This window comes from Sus scrofa, chromosome 16 (genome assembly GCF_000003025.6).
Source record: "Sus scrofa isolate TJ Tabasco breed Duroc chromosome 16, Sscrofa11.1, whole genome shotgun sequence".
In the NCBI taxonomy this organism is placed as follows: Eukaryota; Metazoa; Chordata; class Mammalia; order Artiodactyla; family Suidae; genus Sus; species Sus scrofa.
The window spans coordinates 33,031,643-33,048,528 of NC_010458.4; the positions used below are offsets into that span (position 1 = coordinate 33,031,643).

General features: G+C 38.5%; 1 long non-coding RNA gene across 1 annotated transcript in view; it reads right to left on the reverse strand.

Moving 5' to 3' along the window:
- The window catches only part of LOC110257229, a 37,306-nt gene continuing 21,713 nt past the window's right edge, over nt 1,294–16,886 (reverse strand). The window contains exon 2 of the long non-coding RNA XR_002339549.1: nt 1,294–1,711. This is a non-coding gene — a long non-coding RNA (uncharacterized LOC110257229). The remainder of the gene's footprint in view (nt 1,712–16,886) is intronic.

Below are 16,886 nucleotides of genomic sequence, written 5' to 3' on the forward strand. Positions count from 1 at the left end.
TGTTTGGTGGGGCAGTTTGCTTTCAGTTTTTACTTGGTTGAATCACATTTTGCTTATTTAGATAGAATATGATACATTAACTGATTCAATATTTGGGGATAAAAAGGAAAGGATCTCGTATTAGTCAGCTAAGGCTACCACAACAAAATACCACAGACTGGGTGGCATAGCAGAAAAGTATTTTCTAACAGTTCTGGAGGCTGGAAGTCCAAGATCAAGGTACCTGTGGGATTGGTTTCTGATGAGATCTCTCTCCTTGGCTTGCAGATGGCTGCCTTTTGTCCGTGAATGTGCTCTTTGTGTCTCTTCCTCTTTTTATAAGGATCAGTTCTATTGCATTGGGACCCACACTTACAACCTCCTTTAACCTTAATTATCTCCTTAAAGTCTCTATCTTCAAATTCAGTCACACTGAGAGTTATGGCTCCAACACGTATGCATTTTAGGGTTGGCACACAGAGCTGCAATAACCCGAGTATTTAGGTTTTAGATGCTTATTAAATGCTTAATGCCCTGCCTGCTATGCTCTTCTAAAACAAAATCTTGATCTTAATTGTAATGTCTTAGAGATAAATTAAACCAAAGAGAAGAGGATTATGTCAAGTATCCAGGGAAAAGAAACAAAAGGTTCCTTAGAATGGAAAAAGATTATCTGTGGTATTGAAAACAATAAGTAGTGTTTATTATCTCAATGCCATAGTACTATTTTATTTTCTTCATGTTCTCATCACCACAGGCTGCTAGACACAGAAGGTTTTTCTGTTTTCTGTTGTTCAGGCACACTGCTAATTTAGACTAGCTTTCACAAAGGGGATGGCTATACATGCTTCATTTAGTTCCCCAAAACATCCCATATGAATGGCCTAATTAGGAAGCAATTGAGGGAAAAAAGAGCTTAGTATTGAGTTGATAAGTGGCATGATTATTAATATACAAATGATAATTTCCAAATTATTTCCCTATAAACCTATTGTTTCGCAAGGCTCTCTATGCTTCTGCCTTCTCTCTTGTAGTTTCTTCTACTCTCATCTTCAACCCCACCCATGAGGAGTATCCAACTTTGCTTAGAACTTTAGGAGCTGATGTGGATTAAATGAAGTGGGACTGAATTATTTATCTCATCAATGGGCTCACAGTGTTGCTCAGACCTAGTTATAATGTTTTCATGAACGCAGAGCTTTCCCAGCTTTTCCCTGTCATCCCAGCACCTCATAAGTTTACCATCCAAGAAGCAAAAACAAAACAAAACAAAACAAAAAAAAACAAACAAAAAAAATCACACACTAAGAACAAGTGGGAAAATTTTTAAGTGAGCAAAAAGATAAACTACAATACAGAGTGTCTGAGTCCAAGTTGGAAAAAACCTTAAAGATCATCTCTAATTTTCTCATTTTTATCAATGGTTAAGAACACAACCAAAAACAAAAAAAATCCCACAAATGCACACTAGAGGAGTCTGTGGAAACCATGGAGTGAAGCAATGACCATAAAACATCATAGGATTGAGCAAGGATGAGTTGGCAGAGGGAAGGGAGAAAAGCTATGGCCAGTCTAACAGGGTAGAGACAGGGCACCAGGCAACAAAGTCTTGTGGTTAAGATCCTAAGCTTTGGCAACAGACAGACCTGGATTTGACTCCCAGCCGCCATCAATCAGTAGCTGTGTGACCCTGGAAAAGCTGTTTGTCCTCCCATTGACTCACTATCTTCCTCTGAAAAACAAGATAATAACAGTATGATTAAGATAAGTTTTAATTCCCTGGAAATTTTTTTTTGTATGAACTATGTGCAGTATTTAGACTAATGCTGAGTCCATAATGCTCACTAAATATTAGCGACTTATTAATCTCCCCTTTAAACAACCTACAAATACTTTACAGAGATTTAGGAATTTCAGGAATAGTTTGATAGTAGGTATGAGGTATGTAAGTCTCATACAAACTCAGTTCTGGAATTTCCAGTTTTTCACCACACATGAATTGAGATAATAATAGACTCCTCTTCAGCTTCAACATATAAACAGGCCAGAAAAAAAAAATAACAGAAATATTAACTACATAGTTGACTGAAAGGGAGGAAAATAAAGACTCAGCCATAAATGAAGGAGGAAGTTAGCCAGAGTTGTCAGCCATGGCTGGGATGCCAAATACAGTGTGCTGGAAGAGCGGAGGTGCTAAATGCCCATGTGGGAATACTTTGAACCATGAACTTACAAACGATAGAGGTTGAGAACTGAAACCCTCAAGTCTTGGAAAGGCTGCCTGCTCCAGATCAAAATGACCAGAAGAGGTCTACCCACTAGCCTAGAGAAGCAGCAAGAAATCTGCCTAAGACTCTAGGGGAGAATTTCCATGAGAAATTATAGTTAAAAGGAGTCCATGGAACCAATATTCTTGTTGTAGCAATACTTCTACAACCTAGGCATGGTGAATTTCTACACACACACATACACACAACAGATCATTGATAGAGATGTGCTCATAATGAAAAAGCCAGAAGAGATGATGTATTGATATCTTTAAAATGCTAATGAAATACATTTTTACAAAAATTCTATACTTATCCTTCAAGACTGAAGTGAAGTGAATACACTTTCAAGCAAAGTTTGAGAAGTGTTTTCTGAAAGAACCACCAGTGCATGCCTTTCTCTAAGATACCGAAGCAAGGAGGAAGGAGCAGGTTGTAAAGATGAAAAAATGCATAAGCCCACATATATGTGAAAAAGCACTGGCTGTTAAACACAAACAAAAACAATAATAATCAGGCTGATTTAAGAGGGTTGTAAATAAGGTGCAACTATAGTTGATCCTTGAACAACATGGGTTTGAACTGCACGGGTCCACTTATACATGGATTTTTTTCAACTATGGTTGGTAGGATCTATGGATGTGGAACCACAGATATGAAGGGACAACTGTAAAATTATATGCGGATTTTTGACTGCACAGGGGTCAGCATTCCTACCCCCCTGCATTGTTCAAGGATTAACTGTACTGAATCAGACAACAGTAATATGAGAATTGGTGAAGAGAGTTTAATTCTCAGGAGAAGGATAATTATATTCACTAACTGTAGATTTTGATAAGGCAAGTATGCATTTCAAATACTGTACCATACTCTAAGAAGGTAAAGAGATACATAAATTCCAAATTATCAGAGAAAAAAAAAGACTAAATAAGGAAAACTTTATTCAATTAACAGCAAAAAAAAAGAAAAGAATATCTACACCTATCCCACAAATTAAAATTGAAAAAATAAATCCAACTACATCAGTCATTTCAATAACTAACTTTACAGAATAAATCTGCCATCTCTAAGTCAAAGATAATCACACTGAGTAGAAGAAATAAAGTCCACCTGGGTACTGTACCTAAGAGGCACACTTAAAACTTAGTAATACCTACAAATTAAAAGTAAAAGAATGGGGAAAGATGTACTAATCAAACAAATTTTGAGACAAAATCTAGAGTAGCAATATTAATATAAAATTAGATATACTTTAGTGCAAAATGCTTATTAATATTATTAATAGCTAGCAGTTTCTGTATGACATTGTTCTAAGTGCTTTACTTATGAACTGATACAACACTATGACATAGATATATTATTATCTCAGTTTTTCAGATGAGAAAACTGAGGTTCACAGGCCTACTAAGTGGTGAAACTGGGATTTGAACACAGGTATCTTGGCTCAAGTGTCCAGCCTCTACAACAACTATATGATGAAGAGAGCCATTATACAATGTAAAAGGAATAAAAGGAACAATTCACTAGGAATTGATCCAGTATGCTCCTAGTAACATAGCTTCAAAATCGTAAATCAAAAAGAATTTAGAGAATAGCCAAAAAAAAAAAAAAACCCACCAAAAACTGCAATCACTGTAAAAAACTTAGTATATTTTCTCCCACATTGATAAATCAAGTATTCAAAAAGTTGAATAAAGTTCTAAAATTCTGAATTACAGAATTAAGGAATATAAACTTAGGTTTCTCTTTCTCCTTCTCTCTCTCTCTCTCTCCCTCTCTCTCTCTCTATATATATATACATACACACACACAACACACACATAAATATACAAACCTTTGGCAATGTTGATCAGAAAAAAAAGTATAAACATTATCAGAAATGAAAAAAGAATCAGGCAAAAAAGTAGATTTTAACATCATCTGTTAAATACAATGTGATATTCTGTCTACATCTTAGAAAACTGGACTTCTATAGACTGAACGTTTGTGTTCCCCCAAAATCCATGTGTTGAAACTTTATCCCCAGTGTGATGGTATTTGGAGGTGGGGATTTGGGGAGGTGATTAGGTCATGAAGGCAGAGCTCTCATGAATGGGATTGGTGCCCTTGGGACAGATTCTCTAATCTAATTCTCTAATAGACAGAGCTCTTTTCCTTTCAGCCATGTGAAGTTATAAGGAGAAGATGGCTGTCTATGAACCAGACAGTGGGCACTAGACACCATATCTGCCAGTACATTGATCTTGGACTCCCTAGCTTCCAGAACCATGGAAATAAATTTCTGTTGATTATAAGCTGCTCAGACCATGGTATTCTTTTACAGCAGCTGAGTAGACTAAAAAACAGACATTAGTGGAAACACTGTTGAACTCCAAATAAATTCTGTAGTGTAGTTAGTAGCAATGTGCCAATGTTAATTTCTTACTTTTGAAATATGTACCACTCTTATATAAGATGTTAACACTAGGAGAAACTGGGGAAAGGCATACAGAAACTCTGTACCACTTTGTAACTTTTCTGTAGATTTAAAAATTTTCCAAAATTAAAATTAAATTTAAAAAATTAAAAATTGTGGAGTTCCTGTCGCAGCTCAGTGGTTAACGAATCCGACTGGGAACCTCAAGGTTGCAGGTTCAATCCCTAACCTTGCTTAGTGGGTTAAGGATCCCACGTTGCTGTAAGCTGTGGTGTAGGTAACAGACATGGCTTGGATCCCGAGTTGCTGTGGCTCCAATTAGACCCCTAGCCTGGGACCCTCCATATGCCCCAGGTGCAGCCCTAGAAAAGCCAAAAAAAAAAAAAAAAAAAAAAAAATCATATCGGAATTGTACCTATAATTAGTGGTGCTGGTTTTATTGTGATATATAGGAAATGTGTGTGATACATTTAAAATGTGGTATTTCTTTTCTGAACCGTTGAGAGCTTAGTCAACCAGTTTTATTTTGAAGGGCTGGCTGACCAAAATATTAGATTTCCAAGGAGCAAAGTAGAGGGAAATATCAGATAAAAGCTAGCCACTGAAAAATCTGAACATTTTATAAGAAATATATTTCTAGGGCCAAATCCATTGATTGGCATTACTAAGTGGTAGGGAATCAGATGGGAAGTGAAAAAACCAAAAACAAACAAAAAAACACCAAAGTACTTGGTCATTAGGTCTACTTTCCTTTTCTATTTTTAAATATTTTTTATTGTAGTTGATTTACAATGTTCTGTCAATTTCTACTGTCTAGCAAAGTGACCTGGTTATACATACATATATATATATATATATATATATTCTTTTTTTTCACATTATCCTCCATCATGTTCCATCACAAGTGATTCCTTGTGCTCTATAGCAGGAACTCATTGCTTATCCACTCCAAATGGAAAAGTTTGCATCTACTAGCCCCAAACTCCAGTCCCTTCCTCTCCCCCCAACCTTGGCAACCACAAGTCTGTTCTTCATGTCCATGAGTTTATTTCTTTTCTGTAGAAAGGTTCATTTTGTGCCATATATTAGATTCCACACATAAGAGGTATATGGTATTTGTCTTTCTCCTTCTGACTGACTTCACTTAGTATGAGAGTCTTTAATTCCATCCATGTTTAGGTCTCCTTTTCTTTTGGGGAGGAAATCCCAGGATCCCCAAGGCTGTGATTACTGTGTGGGGTTCCCAGTCTTTTCTCTCCTGCAGGAAGAAGTATGTGGGAAAAAACCAGGAGTGGGATTTGCTGGTCCTAGGGCCATAGCTTATATTAGTTCCAAAAAGAACATCATTTCTACCACTGGACAGTCAGAGCAGGTAAACTACAATAAACGGTAATGTAAAAATACAATTTCATGTGAACATAAACAGCCACAGTAGGCCCAAGGTCAACATTATCCAGGACCAAGGAAGTTGAAAATGGACAATTAATACTTCAGGCTTAGGAAGAGAATTCTACCAGCATGTATTTATACAACTATGTTTTTGTTTTGTTTTGTTTCATTTTTTGTCTTTTTGTCTTTTTAGGGCTGCACAGGCAGCATATGGAGGTTCTCAGGCTAGGGGATGAATGGAGCAGCAGCTGCTGGCCTACACCACAGCCACAGCAACGCAGGATCCAAGTCGAGTCTGCGACCTACATACACTACCGCTCACGGCAACACCAGATCCTTAACTGACTAGGCAAGGCCAGGGACCAAACTTGCATCCTCATGGATACTAGTCGGGTTCGTTAACCACTGAGCCATGATGGGAACTCCTATACAACTATGTTAAATGAAGACAAAATATTCCTGGAGCATTTCACTGGATGAGAAAATGCTCATTTACATCCACTGTCTCATATTCCATTTATTTCACATAAGAGCATCAAAAGAGTTCCATTTATATTTTTTCATCTATTTGGAGAGGGGGAAAGGTGTTCAGGTTGACTTGAAGCTAAGTGGGCAAATCTTTCTGAGCTGGTATATTCCCATCACTGGGTGACGATTACTCAGCCCCTAAATTCCACACAGCTCCACATCTTTTACTGGACAGGCTGCCTCTTTGGAAGCACCCAAGAACTTCATGTGACTTTTCATGAACACAAAACCAACCCTGATCCTTACTGGTGACCAAGGAATAAAAGGGGGCCTTATTTTATTCGAGAGTTCGACCACAAAGATGCACTGACAGTGCGCACTGACGTGCCAGCAACAGCAATGCCTCTTGACATCTTCTATTTGGACCAACTGCCTCTGTTTCCTTATTTGTAAAATGAGCAGAGCCCAGGTACCTATCTCAGGGTTACTGTGTGGGTTAAATAAGAAAATTATGTCAATCACCACAGTGCCTGGAACATAAAGTGCTTAATAAATACTTAACGAGTAGATGAAGGGATGAATGATTTACCTTCTTCTGTTATGCTCTCCCTAATGCCTGGTCCACTCTTCTAAATACTGGAGGGCTGAAGATGAAGCTAGAGTATTCATTCAAGCTCTCAAGTGCCTAACCCCAAGTCTAAAACCAAACTCCCAAATGTAGCTCAGCCTACAGGTTGTGCCATAACTTGGACCAGGCCCAGTTCACACTAAACCCTGTCTCCTTTGCTTTCTACTATGCCAGAGAATTTTTCTGTCTTTTAATCACAATTGGAATATAGTACCTTTGGAGAAATATCTAATTAATTTGCCTCCCTGGGAGCCATCTGGTGCTATCAGATTACCTGGGTCCCAGTGTGTGTGTGCACAGGAAGCTCTGAGTTGAAGGGGTGGGGATTGGATGACTTTTGCTCTAATGGGCTGGACCCTGGTCACCAATTTTACCCCCTTAAATGTTAGGAAGAAGAGAATATGTCCTTTTGTAGAAGTGTATCTTTCTCCACTAGGGTGGCTGATATGACGGTTTTTAAAACGTTTCTTTCATCATCTAGAAAATGGTCTGGCTTTTTCTTACTAACCTAGGGTTGGTCCACTCAACCAATCTGGGACACCTGAGAGTCAATCCCTCATCCTTAGCCTCCTGAGTCTGACAATCAGGAACTTGCTCCTCAACCCTGCCAACCTCCCCTTCCCCACAACTTTCTCAAGCCCTCCCTGGGTCAAACTCTGAATAGTGTTTCCACTTGCTTGCTCTTGTTCCCTGACTAGACCATGTGCACCTGCCCCTACCCACTCTTCCACTTCATCCCTCTCTCTTTCCTTTCATGGAGTCCCCTTCTATAAACAGACTAGGTTGGGCCACTAGCCCTCAGAGCCAGGCTTCAAGAGCCCAATGTTGTAAATCTGAATTTGATTCACACTGTTAGATATGCAGGGTAACAGGTGGCTCTAGGGTTGCCTCACAGGAAGCCTCACTTTGAAGTCAACAGGAGCTATGGCTGACTTAAGCAGAAAAGCAACTGTTGTCAAAGGATATGAGGTAACTCACAAATTCTTCAAGAACAGGCGGCTCAGAGCCAATGGGCACACAGACTTGGTCCAATGAGGACCTCTTGCTACTTTCATATGGGAAGCTAGATATTGGCGTTGTTGCTACCACCGTCACCAAATGGTGTCTCTCCTGCTTCTGCTTCTTGGCACCTCTGGTTTTCTGTTCAAAGGTTGGGATGATGCATCTGAGGGCACCCCCGCCCCAGGTCGCATGCCTAAATTCTAGCTGCAAGGAGGGCTAGCAAAGGGGGTTTTCCAACCTTTCAGAAGGGAATATCTCAAACACAGAAAGGTAGTTCATGTACCAGGTAGCCAAAAAATGACAAATGTCCGTACATGTATCTCACGTTCCCTGTTCTATTCCTTATTACTTCTGCAAACAAGCACCACCAAAATGCCCTCTCTGCCTCCTACTTGCAGAATGTCCTGGTATTACAGGCTTTGAGCTCTTACTCCAGCCATGGTGTGTGGTTCCGCCAGGTCAGGATGTGTGACAAGGCTTCGAGTTTCCCCTCCAAAATCTTCCTTGTGCCAGTTTTGTAAAGAAAGGAATATCATCACTTTTAGTTCATCCTGATAGGAAAGGAAGGCTTAAGTTGTCACCTTTCTTCCCTGCTTTCCATATTCCTTACTCTGAAGCTTAACACATGACTCAAACTGTCTGCATTGTCAATATCAGCTTCTTTTCATACTTTATTCTACAATCATTGTTTTTGGAATATCTAGGGTCTGGGTCCAGGTTGCCAGGAGCTAAAGGCTTATAGGACTGGTAAGACATTTCTGAGTCTGCAAACAGCAGACTCTTGAAGAAACCATATACCTTTAGGGGACACTTTCACACAAAGTTCCTTGACGGCAAAGCACGTGCAGAGACTGGGACTTAAAAGGTCATTCATGGAGGAAGAAGAGGCTCCCTTCCTTGATGGTCACTAGTGCAGGGCTCTGTGTTGATACCATCCCTCTGCCAACATTTGGTACCCAAGCTTGTTCTTTTATATCTGTCTACCCAGAACTTGGAAGGCAGCCAGCCTACCAACACTGAAAGGATGGATGCTCACTGCAAAGAGACTGCTTGTCTGGCTGGGTATGGGGAGGATGACAGCAGGACACCAGAACAGCTGCCGGAGGAGAGAGGAAGTGGGCAGCTGCAAGCAGGATGATCAGAAGAACTGCCTCTGAAATGCCCTGAGATGCAACAAATCGCAAAGCCTCACATCTTTCAACAGTCAACTAGGCAGAGCAGTCTTTTGGGAATTAATCAGGAATAAGGGATTCCTTTCTGAACAGAAGTCTGGGTCAGGAAGTGAGTCAGAGAAGCAGAATTGCCAAAGGAGGTAAGGCCTGTCATAGGCATGCAGCAGTTCCGGTGAGCAAATCAAAGACCCTCCTGTGTGGGGGCCTTTGTGGAAGGTTGTCCAGGCCGTCTAGTGCACAGAGGGGAAGGTCGTGTTATTTAGATTTTCTGTTTGTTTGTTTAAAGCAAAAGAAGCAATTTCAAGATGCTTCCATTCCATCCAAGTACTTCCAGCATATACATGAGAGACAACATGATGTCTATTGGTAAGGTCACTTCGATCATTGGAAGAAATATGTCAGAGTCTGGGTATGACTCTGGAGCCCAAGACCAAAAATGATATCAAGCTACTTCACACAATTTTTAACCTTCACCTACTTCCTGAAAGGAGATTGCTTAGATTAAAAGCTTAAGTGCCATAAAATCAAAAAACTATAAACACAGGAATAAAACAAATAGCAAGGTTTAAAGAGGGGAAAAAATCATATGAAGATGCTCTAGCAAAAAAGAAAGAAAGAAAGAAAAGAGAGAAAAGAAAAAGAAAGCAGTAATGGAGCTCAGATCTTGGTCTTGGATGTTACTGGTCTCAAATCTAAGGGAAAATCCGGTGGGCTACTGAATTCTTACTAGCTGGAAGGAGCACAGCAATCAACCTATGAGACTGGATAAGCTTTTTCTCACCCCCAAACCAAACCTGAAATTTATCACCAGTTTGTGTTTGAGAGTGGTAGTAAGCAGTATCATCAGAGAAATTCTGAACATGTACACACAAACAACACATAGAAGGAGAGAGGGAGTTGGCGTTCTTGTATTCCCTTCCTTCCATACCAACAGCCTATCTGAAGTTCTGTTATTTTTTTGTTTTTTGAAGAAAATTCCTTTTTTGTTTTTTTATTTTATTTTTATTAGAGTATAGTTGATTTACAGTGCTGTGTCAATTTCTTCTGTATGGCAAAGTGACGCAGTCACACATATGTATACATTCTTTTTCTCATATTATCTTCCATCGTGTTTTACCCCAAAAGATTGGATATAGTTATATGTGCTGTACAGTAGGACCTCATTGCTTATCCATTCTAAATATAATAGTTTGCACTGACATTCTTTTAAAGTCAGATTCTGTAAAGATGATACTCTGGGAGAAATATGATCTAAGAATGCAGTTTACTGTGACCAAGGTGCTTAATACAGGGATGGTACTCACAGACTCACAGACAGGTTGTGTTTCAAATTGGGCCTCTCAAGCTATTCACCACTCAAAACCCCTTTTATTCACTTTCCAGATCCCATTTGAGTTAGTTATTTTGAAAGATTTCTGAAAAGCAGATAAATATACTTTTAGTGAGTAATAGCCTAGACAGTCTTATCTTGAACAAATGTTTCACTTTCAACATACTTTTTGAAAAGTTGAAAATAGCCTCAGTTGGATTAAACCATCTCTCAAAAATATCTGTTTTCCATTCTGACTTTTGGCAGAAACTCTTTTGGCAGACATGTAAATTTAAGGAACCTAACAAACACCTGAACATACTTGGGTTTTTGACTGAAGGTCCACTATTGCAGACATAGGTGTGTGGGCTACAGAAAAGATGTTTCATATGAGCCATGAAGAATCAAACTTACGCAACTGCTCTTATAGATATCCAGGGGTCCAGCCCTGGCCTCCAGCCTCCAGGTTGCTCAGAAACCTTTTTTTTGGGGGGGGGGAAAGCCCTGCTTAATCTATTCCTGCTCCAAGTCATCAGTTGAGACTCCCAACTTATATATTATAAATCATGGAAGTCAAAGTCTAGTCTGGAAGATACTGGGGGCAAGGATGGTTTCCAAATATCCCCAACACATTTTATTTTAAATGACACTACTTATCTGATGAGCCCACAAGGAAAGTTGAGTGCCAAATAAATCTCATAGAGTTTACTGCGTATTATCCAACCGAATGTTATTGCATATTTCAGTGTAATTAAAATTTGGGTTGGAGTTCCTGCCTTGGCACAGCAGAAATGAATCTGACTAGGAAACATGAGGTTGTGGGCTCGATCCCTGGCCTCACTCAGTGGGTTAAGGATCTGGTGTGGCTATAGCTGTGGCATAAGCTGGCAACTGTAGCTCCGATTTGAACCCTAGCCTGGGAATCTCCATATGCCACAGATGCGGCCCCCCAACCAAAAAAAAAAAAAAAAAAAAGGAAGCAGGTGGCTCTGACTCTGGCTAAGATATATTTCTACCCATACAAGGCAGAATATAGGAAAGGTGTGAAATGTAATCAAGAAAGAAAGGAAAATAAGAAAAGAATCCCATTTACAATTGCTTTAACAATGACAGCTGATAATTCATTTAACTAAAAAGGTGAAAGACCTATACATTGAAAACCATAAGACTGATGAAAAAAAATGAATGTACAAATAAATGAAAAGATATTCCATGCTCATAGGTTGGAAGAATTAATATTGTTAAAATGTCTATACTGTCCAAAGCAATCTAAAGATTCAATACAATCTCAACATTCTTATGGCATTTTTCACAGAAATAAACAATGCTAAAATTTGTATGGAATCACAAAAAACTCTGAAGAGCTGAATCAAGAAGAAATAGACCAACTGAACTGACTGATCACTAGAAATGAAATTGAATGTGTAAGAAAAACACTCCCTACAAACAAAAGTCCAGGACCAGATGGCTTGACAGCCACATTATACCAAATATACAAAAAAGAATTTACACCCGTCCTTCTTAAACTTTTCCAAAAGATTGAAGAAGAAGGAATACTCCCAAAGATATTCTATGATGCCACCATCACCTTAACACCAAAACCAAACAAAGACACTAACAAAAAAGAAAATTATAAGCCAATATCTTTGATGAATATAAACACAAATATTCTAACAAAATTTTAGCCAACTGAATCCAATAACATATAAAAAAGATCATACACCACCACCAAGTGGGATTTATCCCAAGTTCACAAGGATGGTTCGACATAGGTAAATCAATCGTCACACACCACATTAACAAAAGAAAGGTCAAAAACCACATGATCATCTCAATAGATGCAGAAAAAGCATTTGACAAAATCCAACATCCATTCATGATAAACACTCTTACGAAAGTGGGTATAGAGGGAATATACCTCAACATAGTCAAAGTCATCTATGATAAACCCACAGCCAATGTAACACTCTATGGAAAAAAGCTGAAAGCCTTCCTGTTAAAATCTGGAATAAGACAAGGATGCCCACTCTCACTGCTTTTATTCAACATAGTATTCGAAGTCCTAGCCACAGCAATCAGACAAACAAAAGAAATAAAAGAGGTAAAATTGTCACTCTACACAGATGACATGATACTATATATAGAAAACCCTAAGGACTCCACACAAAAACTACTCAAACTGATCATCAAATTCAGCAATGTAGCAGGATACAAGATTAACATTCAGAAATTAGTTGCATTTCTGTATACTAACAATGAAATATTAGAAAAGGAATATAAAAATACAATACCTTTTCAAACTGCACCCCCCAAAATTAAATACCTAGGAATAAACCTGACCAAGGAGGTGAAAGACTTATATGCTGAGAACTATAAGGCATTAATCAAGGAAATTAAAGAGGATTCAAAGAAATGCAAAGACATTCCACGCTTCTAGATTGGTTATCATTAAAATGGCCATACCATCCCAAACAGTCTACAGATTCAATGCAATCCCTATCAAATTACCCATGACATTTTTCACAGAACTAAAACAAACAATACAAAAATTTATATGAAACCATAAAAGATCCAGACTTGCCAAAGCAATCCTGAGGGGGAAAAATAAGCAGGAAGCATAACTCTCTCAGACTTCAGACAATATTATAAAGCTACAGTAATCAGCATGGTGTCATACTGGTACAAAAACAGACATACAGACCAATAGAATGGAATAGAGAACACAGAAATAAATGCAGACACCTATGGTCAATTAATCTTTGACAAAGGATGCAAGAATATAAAATGGTAAAAAGACAGTCTCTTCTGTAAGTGGTGCTGGGAAACCTGGAGAGCTGCATGTAAATCAATAAAACTAGTACACACCCTCACATCATGCACAAAAATAAACTAAAAATAGCTTAAACATAAGAAAAGACATCATCAAACTCCTAGAAGAGAACAGGCAAAACATTCTCTGACATCCACCAGACAAATGCTTTCTTAGGTCAGCCTCCCAAGGCAATAGGAATAAAAATAAGAAGAAACCAATGGGACCTAATGAAACTCACAAGCTTTTCCACAGCAAAGGAAACCATAAAAAAAAAAAAAAAAAAAACAAAGACAACTTACAGAATGGAAGAAAACAGTTTCAGATGATGCAACTGACAAGCAATCTCTAAAATATAAAATCCACTCAACAACTCAACAGCTAAAAAACAACCCAATTGAAAAGTGGGCAGAAGACCTAAATAGACATTTTTCCAAAGAAAATGTACAAATGGCTAACAGGCACATGAAAAAATGCTCATCATCACTATTTATTAGGATAAATAATAAATGCAAATCAAAACCTCAATGAGGTACCACCTCACACTGGTCAGAATAGCCATCATTAGTAGTCTACAAGTAACAAATGCTGGAGAGGGTGTGGAGGAAAAGGAACCCTCCTGCACTGTTGGTGGAAATATTAGTTGGTACACACACTACAGAAAACAGCATGGAGATACCTCAGAAAACTACATATAGAGCTACAATATGACCCAGCAATTCCACTCCTGGGCATATATCTGCACAAAACTTTCACTGGAAAAAACACATGCACCCCTACATTCATTGCAGCATTATTCACAATAGCCAAGACACAGAAACAAACTAAATGTCCATCAACAGATGAATGGATTAAGAAAATGTGGTACACATACACAGTGGAATACTACTCAGACATAAAAAAGAACAAAATAATGCCATTTTCAGCAACATGGATGGAACTAGAGATTCTCATACTAAGTGAAATAAGTCAGAAAGAGAAATACAAATATCATATGCTATCACTTATACCTGGAATCTAATATATGGCACAAACGAAACTTTCTACAGAAAAGAAACAAAGTCATGGACATTGAGGTCAGATTTATGGTTGCCAAGGGGAAGGGGGAGGAAATGGGATGGACAGGGAGTTTTGGTTTGTAGATTCAAACTATTGCGTTTGGAGTGGATAAGCAATGAGATCCTGCTGTATAGCACAAGGAACTATATCTAATCACTTGTGACAGAACATGATGAAGGATAACATGAGAAAAAGAATGTATATGTATAACTGGATCACTTTTCTGTACAGCAGATATTGACAGAACATTGTAAATCAACTATAATAAAAAAATTTCTTTAAACAAAAGAAAAAAATCCTGAAGAGCCAAAGCAATCTTGGAAAAGAAGAATAAAGCTAAAATTGCCATGCTTCCTACTTTCAAACTGTATTACGAAACTATATTAACCAAAACGGAACTGGTATTGGCATAAAAACAGACATGTATATCAATGACACAGAATAGGGAACCCAGAAATAAACCCATACATACATAGTCAATTAATTTACAACAAAGGAACCAAGAATATACAATGGGGGAAGGACAGTCTCTTCAATAAATAGTGCTGGAGAAGTTCCCATTGTGGATCAGTGGAAATGAACCTGATTAGTATCCCTGAGGATGACGGTTTGATCCCTCACCTTGCTCAGTGGATTATGGATCTGATGTTGCCGTGAGCTGTGGTGTAAGTTGCAGGTGTGGCTCAGATCCTGCATTGCTGTGGCTGTGGTACAGCCTGGCACCTACAGCTCTGATTGGACCCCCAGCCTGGGAATTTCCATATGCCATGGGTGTGGCCCTAAAAAGACAGAAAAAAAAAAATTGGTGCTGGAAAAACTGGACAGCCAATGCAAAAGGATAAAACTGATTATCTTACATCATACACAAAAGTTAGCTCAAAATGGTTTCAGACTTGAATGTGAGACCTAAAACCATAAAACTCCTAGAAGGAAACATAGGCAGTAAGTTTTTGATGTCAGTCTTGATGATGACTTTTTGGATCTTGACCAAAAAGCAAAGTCAAGAAAAGCACTAATAAACAATAGAACTACATCCAACTAAAATGCACACAAAAGAAACCATCAACAAAATAAAAAAACAGGCTATCAAACAGAAGAAAATATTTGCAAATCATCTATCTGAGAAGGGATCAATAACCACAAAATATAAAGAACACAAACAACTCAACAGCAAAAAACAAAACAAAAACTCTAGCCTGATTAAAAAATGGTCAGAGGATCTGAATAGACATATCTGCAAAGAAGACACAGCGATGGCTAAGAGGTACATGAAAGCTGCTCAACATCACTAATCATCAGGGAAATGCAAGTCAAAACCTCACACTTAGTAGAGTGCTATTACCAAAAGGACAGAAAGAGGAAAAGAAAAGGGAACTCCTATGCACTGTTAGTAGGAGTGTAAATTGGTATAGTCACTGTGGAAAACAGTATGTAGTTGCCTCAAAAAATTAAAAGCAGAAATACCATATGATCTAGCAATCCCACTCCTGGGCATCTATCCAAAGGAAACAAAACACTAACTCAAAGAGATATATACAACCCTGCGATCACTGCAGCCTTATTTATACTAACCAAGATACAGAAACAAATGTGCATCAACAGATAGAAAATGTGGATTATACACGCAATGGAATATCATTCAGCCATAAAAAAGAAATCATGCCATTTGTGACAACATGGATGAAACTTATGCTAAATGAAATAAAAATAAGTCAGAGAAAGACAAAAATACCATATTATCTCACTTCTATGTGTAATCTGAAAAAAGAACTGATAGAGATAGAGAATAGACTGCTGGTGGCCAGAGGCAGAGGGTGAACAAAACAGGTGAAGAAAGGTACAAACTTCGGTTATAAAGCAATTAAGTCCTGGGGACATAATGGATAGCATGGAAGCTATAGTTATTAATAGTATGTTGTATATTTGGGAGTTCCGTCATGGCGCAGTGGTTAACGAATAAGACTAGGAACCATGAGGTTGCGGGTTCGGTCCCTGCCCTTGCTCAGTGGGTTAACGATCCGGTGTTGCCGTGAGCTGTGGTGTAGGTTGCAGACGCGGCTCGGATCCCGCGTTGCTGTGGCTCTGGCGTAGGCCGGTGGCTACAGCTCCGATTCGACCCCTAGCCTGGGAACCTCCATATGCCGCGGGAGCGGCCCAAGAAATAGCAACAACAACAGAAAAAGAGACAAAAAAAGAAAAAAAAAAAAAAAAAATAGTATGTTGTATATTTGTAATTTGCTTAGAGTAGATGAAAGTTCTCATCACAAGGAAAAGGAGGAAAAAATGGTAACTGTGGTGATGGACATTAATTAGACCTATTGTGATCATTTTGTAGTATATACAAATACCGAATTGATATGTTGTACACTTGAAACTAATATAATGCCA